The sequence below is a fragment of the Canis lupus genome, chromosome 1 (assembly GCF_011100685.1).
Source record: "Canis lupus familiaris isolate Mischka breed German Shepherd chromosome 1, alternate assembly UU_Cfam_GSD_1.0, whole genome shotgun sequence".
Classification (NCBI taxonomy): domain Eukaryota; kingdom Metazoa; phylum Chordata; class Mammalia; order Carnivora; family Canidae; genus Canis; species Canis lupus.
Genome location: NC_049222.1, coordinates 110,832,236 through 110,841,190, shown reverse-complemented (window position 1 = coordinate 110,841,190; position 8,955 = coordinate 110,832,236).

Sequence of the window (8,955 nt, the reverse complement as noted above, 5' to 3'; positions counted from 1 at the left end):
CAGTTTTTTAAATGGGGTTGTATGCCTTTTTTTTTTCTTTTTTCTTTTTTTTTTTTTTGTTAGTATTTATTTGTAAGGATACTTTACGGATTCCGATTCAAATTCTTAGTTGTGTGTATTTCCAGTGTTCCCTCCTAGTTTGTACTTTGTACTTTAACTATTTATGTCACAGAGAAATTCTTAGTGTTTATTCACACCACTTATCAGTCTGTTCATCCTGACTTTGGCTTTTGGTGTATTGTTTGAGACCTGCAGTACCCCAAGGTCATAAATATATCCTGTAATTACTTTTAGTACTTTCCGACTCTGGATTTTGTTTGTCTTTATACAAGACTTATTTTTGAAACTGCACGATGGGAGGAATTTATGATGAATGTAGCCAATTGTACTCAAACCATTTATTTTAAAAATCCATCTTTTCACTAGTTTTGATGAACCAAATTCTCATATACAGGCATCTATTTCTGACATTTCTATTAAAGTGGGGGTTTTGGTTTTGTTTTTTTAGATTTTACTTATTTATTCATGAGAGACCCAGAGAAAGAAGTAGGGACATGGGTACAGGGAGAAGCAGGCTCCCTGTCTGACTCGATCCCAGGAACTCAGGACCATGAGCTGAGCCAAAGGCAGACGCTCAACCACTGAGCCACCCAGGGGCCCCTCTATTAAGTTTTATTAATCTTTATATCTGTTCCTTGCCTCCATGCTACACTGTTTTTTTTTTTTTCATGTTGCCCTGTTCAAATATTTTATTTGGATATGTTTTGTGATCACACCAGGCAAGTCTCCTCTCTGTTCAGTTTCAAATCTGCCTTTACCATTCTTCCAACCTTTTCTCTTCTAGATGGATTTTAGCAGCTGTTTTTCCACTTCCATGAAGAATCCTATTGAGATTGATATTGGAGTTTCAATGAATTGATGGGTTAATTCAAAGAAGTTTGATATCTTTTTAAAAAGATTTTATTTATTTATTTGACATACAGGGAGAGAGAGAGCACAAGCAGGGGGAACAGCAGAGGGAGAGGGAGAAGCAGGCTCTCCACCTAGCAGGGAGCCATGCAGGACTCGATCCCAGGACCCTGGTCATAAGCTGAGCTAAAAGCAGACACTTAACCGATTGAGCCACCCAGGCACCCTAACATCTTTTTCATATACATGAATATATGGATTGCCTTTATCTCTCCAATGATTCCAGCTTTTGTTAGGAACCTACTATTAAAAGTTTTTTGTAAATAATTTTTATTTGCACAACTGATTCATAAATACATTTTTGTACTAGTCTTCTAGGAGAGCTATAACAAAGTACCCAAAACTGGGTGACTTAGTTCCCAGAAATGAATTGTCTCATGGTTCTGGAGGCTAGAGGTCCAAAGCCAAGGTGTTGAAAGGGCTGTGTTCCCTCCGAATGCACAAGGGAAGGATCTGTTGCGGGCCCCTCTCTTAGCTGCTGGTAGTGTCAGGAGTTTCTTGGCTTGTAGATGACCACCTTCTCCCTGTGTGGTGGTCTTTTCTCTGTGTGTGTCTATCTCTGTGTCTAAACTCCCCTGTTTCATAAAGACACCAGTCATATTGGATTGGGGCCCATGCTAATGACCTCATTTTAATTTGATTATCTCTGTAAAGACCTTATTTCCAAATAAGGTCACAATTTGAAGTACCATGGTTAGGACTCCAAGGTATCTTTTTTGGAGGACAGGAGTTAACCCACAATTCTGTTACTTTTTATAAACTTCTTCCTTCTAGATTCATTTGACTACTTGCTACAGAGTCTATTCACTTCTAATTCTTTCAGAGAGCATCCTGGCTAATCATGTTCTGAGTCTTGCTCATCTCAAAATGCCTTCATTTCATCCTCACAATTGGAATCTCCTTGGGGCACCTGGGAGGGTCAATTGGTAGAGTGTGTAACTCTTGATCTTGGGGTGGTGAGTTTGAACCCCGTGTTGGGTGCAGAAATTACTTAAAAATAAATAAAATAAACTTTAAAAATAAATAAGATGGGCAGGGCACTTGGGTGGCTCAGTGGTTGAGCTTCTGCCCTTGGCTCAGGTCGTGATCCCGGAGTCCTGGGATCGAGTCCCACATGGGGCTCCCCGCGGGGAGCCTGCTTCTCCCTCTGCCTATGTCTCTGCCTCTGTGTGTGTGTGTGTCTCTCTCTTATGAATAAATTAATAAAATATTAAATGAATAAATAAATAAATAACCATAACCAAGTCCAGCAGGGGCTGGAGCTATTTGGGCCACTGTTGTATCACAGTGGGCCTTGTTACGCTGTCCCCCTTTCCCCCCCACCTCCCACTCCCCACCCTCCACCCCTAAGCACTTGGCAACCAGAATAGGCTACCAAACTATGTATTGTGTGAATGAACAGAGAACAGAGGCCGAGTGCTACAGCAAGCAACTGCACTGCTGGGAGCCTCAGTTTCCCCATCTGTAACAGCTGAGGACTCAGTAAGACCACAGAGAACTGTATTGAGATGGATGGTTCACTCATTCCTTAAATAACTATATATGGAGCACCTACTATGTGCCAGGCACGGAGGACATAGCTGTGACTAAATCAGCCCAAGTCCCTGCCCTGTGGAGCTGGTGGTCTCATGGAGGAGACACACCATGAGAAAGAAGCACACAAGGGCACCTGGGTGGCTCAGTTCATTAAGTGTCTGCCTTCAGCTCAGGTCATGAGCTCAGAGTCCTGAGATCAGGTTCTGCATCTGGTTCCCTGCTCAGTGAGGAGTCAGCTTCTCCCTCTCCCTCTGCCTGCCGCTTCCCCTGCTTGTGAGCTCTCTCTCTCTCTCTCTCAAATAAATAATTTTTTAAAAGATTTTATTTATTTATTCATGAGAGACAGGGAGAGAGCGAGAGAGGCAGAGACAAAGGTAGAGGGAGAAGCAGGCTCCATGCAGGGAACCTGATACAGGACTCGATCCCAGGACCCCAGGACCACGACCTGAGCCAAAGGCAGATGCTCCACCGCTGAGCCACCCAGGCGTCCCAATAAATTATTTTTTTTAAGATTTTATTTATTTATTTATTTATTTATTTATTTATTTATTTATTTATGAGAGACAGGGAGAGATGCAGAAACATAGACAGAGGAGAGGCAGGCTCCCCTGTGGGGAGCCCAATGCAGAACTCCATCTCAGGACCCCGGGATTAGGACCTGAGCCTAAAGCAGATGCTCAACCACTGAGCCACCCAGGTGCCCCTCAAATAACATCTTTTAGAAAAAAGAAAAAGCAGCATACAAATAAGAGAGTTTCAGCGGGCCACATGTGCTATGAAGAAGATAAAGCACGGTGCCCTGAAGCAGGTGATGCAGGAGGGAAGGTCACACTGTCACGGATGAGGAGCTCTATAAATAATAAAAATATTACCGCCACGTAGAGTACCATCAAAATAGATAGAGCACTTACTCTGAGCTAAGTTAGCCTCACAATAATCTTCCCCTTAGGCATTCATAGGTCACTTGACATGCGAGGGAACTGAGGCCCCAGTGACACAGAGAAGGACCATGCCAATGTGTTCCTGAATCCAAGGGCAAGAGAGTTTATTCTAGAAGGAGGCCAACCTGGGTGGGCTTAGTTTCTCCCTTTGGAGAATGGAATTGCCAAACAAACCTGCAGCTCGAGCCTTTTCCGCCAGGGGGCGATGGCGCCCCACAAGAGGATTTGGGGTGCCGGGGCGCGGGGAGCTGCTCGGCTAGGATTCCCCCAAAGCAGCCCCCAACACACACACAGAGGACCCTGCGCAGGGAGCCCCTTCACTACCTCCCTCTCGTTTCTTCGTGGCAGGAAGTGCAGCGAAGGCCCTGCCACCTGCGGTTAACGTAGTGGGGAGCCTGTCAGCGGTAGTTGCCGCCGGGACACGTTGCCCTCGGTTCTACATCATTTCCAAGTTTTGATTTTCCTTTTTTAATTTAACTTAATTTAATTTAATTTAATTTAGTTTAGTTTTATTTCATTTCATTTCATTTATTTTATTTTATTATTTTATTATTTATTCATGAGACACATTGAGAGAGAGGTAGAGACAGAGGCAGAGGGAGAAGCACGCTCTGTGGGGGGCCTCATGTGGGACTCGATGCCAGGACCCCGGGATCATGCCCTGAGCCACCCAGGTGCGCCCCCCCCCCATTTTGATTTCTCCTCGATTCCCCAATAGAACTTTCAGATCCTGGATTGGAAGCTTCCCGGCTCCCAGAGTTGCGAGTTGGAACGTTCCACCTGTCCTCACTCCGACTCCGCGTCGTCCTCCTTCCAAACGCTCCAAGTTCAAATTCCAACTGCAATTCGAGTTCCCCGGGGGGGACTCCCCGAGAATCCGGCCCCAGCTCCACTCCCACAGCGTCCCCTAACCCTAACGTCGAGGTTCCTGGGCGCCTCCGAGGCATTGGAGTGGGGATGGAGACTACGGGGACCCCCGCCCCCGATTCCGCCGGAGGAACCCTGGGCGGGGGGCACGGAGGCGCCATCCGAAGGCCCTGGAAGCGGGGTGCGGCCGAGGGGCGCAGTGACCAGGCCGGCGTTCCCACCCGCCTCTAAACTTAGCCGCAGTGACGCGCGGCCCGGCGATCGCGGCGGGGCTGGGGACGCAGGGGGGCCGGAGCGGAGGGGGGCGGCTCGGCTCCGAGAGCCTCTATTTATAGCGCCCGGAGCCCGAAATAGCGCGGAGCCGAGCGGCCTGCATGACGCGGGAGCCGCCGGGGACTGACTCACCCGGCCCCGAGCGGCGGCCCCCGGATGGGGGGACAGTGGAGGCGCCCGGCCCCGACCCCGCGCCATCCCGGGCACCTCTTCTGTCCGGCCGTCCCAAGTCTCCACCCGTCGCTGGGGAGGGATATGCAGCAGAAGCGAGGATCTGCAGCGCGAGAGCCTGAGGTTAGATCAGAGGTGGGACTTCCGCCGAAGGGCCCAGAACCGAGGAACGAACTTTTTTTTTTTCTTTCTTTCTTTCGGGTTTGGGGTGAGGGAGGGAGGGAGGGAGGGGGAGGGGGGGGAGGGAGGGAGGAGGGGAGGGGAGGGGAGGGAGGGAGGGGAGGGGAGGGGAGGGAGGGAAGGAATGAAGTGGGAGGGAGGGAGGGGAGGTTTGGGTTGCGGAGTTGGGTGGAGGGTAGGGGTTCTGGGGTACTGTGGGTGTTTTTTCTTTTTTGGTTTTCTTATTTCTGAGATTTATCTTTTCTTTTCTTGCTTTTGCTTTCTGTCTTCTTTCTTTCTTTCTTTCTTTCTTTCTTTCTTTCTTTCTTTCTTTCTTTCTTTTCTTTTCTTTCTTTCTTTCCTTCTTTCACATAAGTGCTACACCTGACTCGGGGCTTGAGCCCATAACCCTGCGATCCAGAGTCGCCTGCTCTACCAGTCACTGAGCCAGCCAGGTGCCCTTCCAGGAACTAACTTTATATAAAAAGAGATTGGGAAGGAAGGAAGATTTAAGAACTAGAATATGCACACACACACACACACACACACACACACACACACACACCTATTTCCCACCAGCGACAGGACCAAATCATCTTGTGGACAGAGAAACAATAACCTGGCCAGTCACCAGACCAGAGCTGTCCATCTCTCCAGGGCTCCTGGCATGCTCTTCCCACTGCCTAGCATGCCCTTCCCTATTTCCCCATTTATAAGAACTGGTGTCAAAAAAAAAAAAAAAAAAAAAAAAAGAACTGGTGTCCCTCAGAGACCCAGTGCTAAAGGCAGTCCCTCCCAAATGACAACTCTGTGACCCACAGGACTTGGAGCACCACAAAGGAGGGCCAGGCCCGTCTCAGTCATCACTACGTCCCTAGCACTGCCCAGCACAAGACAGGCCTCTGGAGAAATTAACTACATGAATAAAAAATGTTGGCAATAAAATAAAATGACGTTGCCCAAATTATAATAGCAAGTGTTTATTATATGCTACAAGCCAGGCGTGAGTCGGAGAGTCATCTCCCCCGGGTCTCACTATAACCTTAGCAGGGAGAGGTGCTTTTACTATTTTAATGATTACTATCCCCACGTTAGAGATGAAGAAACCACAGCTCAGAGAATATCTGAGCTCAGACAGTATCTCAGCTCAAAGAATATAAGCTCATCTTGCTTGTAGTCAAAGCTGTCTCTTGAACCAGGCCCCTGGTCCCCAAAGATGTTCAGTTTCCCAGGATACTGTCTCTGGGCTCTGTCAAACCCGAAGCCAACGAATGATGCTCAAAGTGCAGTCCATGGAACCCTGGCCCATTCCCCAGTACTCTTTCAAGGAGTTCAAGAGGTTAAAATGTTTATAATAATATAAAGACACTTACTTGCCTTTTTCACGTTCACTGTCTCATGTGTGCAAGGTGCAGCCTGTATAATATCACAATACACTAGACACAGAAGCAGGTGTGAGGACAACACATAACTATCTTCCGGCGAGCCAGACATTAAAGTGATCTGCAAAAATTATAAAATGATGCCCCTCTTCTCATTAAATTTTTCTGGTTTGGGGATATATGGTTATTTTTAATCAAAAAATATATGATTTTGGGGATCCCTGGGTGGCTCAGTGGTTTGGAGCCTGCCTTTGGCCCAGGGCACGATCCTGGAGTCCCGGGGATCGAATCCCACGTCGGGCTCCTGGCATGGAGCCTGCTTCTCCCTCCTCCTGTGTCTCTGCCTCTCTCTCTGTCTATGCCTATCATAAATAATAAATAAATAAATATTTAAAATATATATATATGATTTTATGTTAACATGAATTTTTTTTAAAGATTTTATTTATTTATTCATGAAAGACACACAGAGAGAGAGAGAGGCAAAGACACAGGCAGAGGGAGAAGTAGGCTCCATGCGGGGAGCCTGACGTGGGACTCGATCCAGGGTCTCCAGGATCAGGCCCTGGGCTGAAGGTGGTACTAAACCGCTAAGCCACCTGGGCTGCCTGAAATTGTTTATTTTTAATGAATCAAATGTTTTTTTAAATTTCTCAGTTTTGGGGGATCCCTGGGTGTCGCGGCGGTTTGGCGCCTGCCCTTGGCCCAGGGCGTGATCCTTGAGACCCGGGATCGAATCCCACTCGGGCTCCCGGTGTATGGAGCCTGCTTCTCCCTCTGCCTGTGTCTCTGCCTCTCTCTCTCTCTCTCTCTCTCTCTCTGTGACTATCATAAATAAATTTTAAAAAATTTTTTTAAATAAAAAAAATAGGGATCCCTGGGTGGCGCAGTGGTTTAGCGCCTGCCTTTGGCCCAGGGCGCGATCCTGGAGACCCGGGATCGAATCCCATGTCAGGCTCCCGGTGCATGGAGCCTGCTTCTCCCTCTGCCTGTGTCTCTGCCTCTCTCTCTCTCTCTCTGTGACTATCATAAATAAATAAAAATTAAAAAAATAAAAAAATAAAAAAAAATAAATTTCTCAGTTTTGGGTGCCTGGGTGGCTCAGTGGTTGAGCGTCTGCCTTCAGCTCAGGTTGTGATCCTGGGATCCTGGGATTGGGTCCCACATCAGGCTCCCCACAGGGGGCCTGCCTCTCCCTCTGCCTGTCTCTGCCTCTCTCATGAATAAATAAATTAATTTTTAAAAATTAGTTTTAATTTATAATGCAGTAAATTTTTTTTTAAGATTTTATTTATTTATGATAGTCACAGAGAGAGAGAAAGAGAGGGAGGCAGACACAGGCTCCATGCACCGGGAGCCCGATGCGGGATTCGATCCTGGGTCTCCAGGATCGCGCCCTGGGCCAAAGGCAGGCACCAAACCGCTGTGCCACCCAGGGATCCCTAATGCAGTAAATATTGATAGATATAATCCACATTAAAAAAAAACCTCTTTGCAAGAAAAAAAAGCCCAACTCTTTGGAGTCCTCAATAATTTTTAAGAGCATAAGGGGGCCTGAGACCAAAAGTTTACAAATCACTGAACTAATAATCATGTATACTTGGTAAGTATTATATAAAGGACATTCTTGTCCTTTATACATCATTTCCACTGAGGACAGGAGAGGTTTCTCTGTCAAAGTAGCATTTAAGAAGAGACCTAAAGGGACACCTGGCTGACTCACTCAGTAGAGCATGTAACTCTTGATCTTGGGGTTGTGAGTTCAAGCCTACTTAAATACATACATATATGCATAAAAGAAGAGAATGGAACGATGATTGGGAATTGGCTAGGTGAAGGGAGGGAGAGCTTTCTTTTCTTCTTTAATTTATTTATTCATGATAGTCACAGAGAGAGAGAGAGGCAGAGACACAGGCAGAGGGAGAAGCAGGCTCCATACACCGGGAGCCCGATGTGGGACTCAATCCCGGGTCTCCAGGATCGCGCCCTGGGCCAAAGGTAGGCGCCAAACCGCTGCGCCACCCAAGGATCCCAAGGGAGAGCTTTCAAGGTGGCGAAGCAGCTTATGCAAAGGCTGATAGGTAATTGCTAGGTGAGTTTATTTTTTATTTTTTTTAAGATTTTATTTATTTATTCATGAGAGACACAGAGAGAGAGGGGCAGAGACACATGCAGACAGAGAAGCAAGTTCCCCACAGGGGGATGTGGGACTCGTGCCGGGGACCCTGGAATCAGGCCCTGGGTCAAAGGCAGGTGCTCAACTGCTGAGCCACCCAGGTGTCCCAGTAGGTGGGTTTTAAGAAGGCCCATGTATCTGGAGCACAGGGAGCAAAGCGGAGAGTGGCAAGAAATAAGGCAGAGCAATTAAGGGACCAGATTCCTTGAAGGCTATATAGTAAGTATTTTAGATGTTATTTTGAGTGGAGAATGAACTATAGGGGAGCAAAGATGGAAGCAGGAAGGCCCGTGAAAAAGGGACTGCCATTGTCAGATGGTAACCTGGACTAGGGTGATGGAAAGTCAAGGACAAAGCTTAGGTTTGAGGGCAGTAACACGAACCACAATTGCAGACTGGGGAAGAAAGTTGAGAATTCCGGCTGAGCCTCCTCAGGTTGTTGAAACCTCTAAGACATCCTGGGGGGAAAGGTCAAATAAAT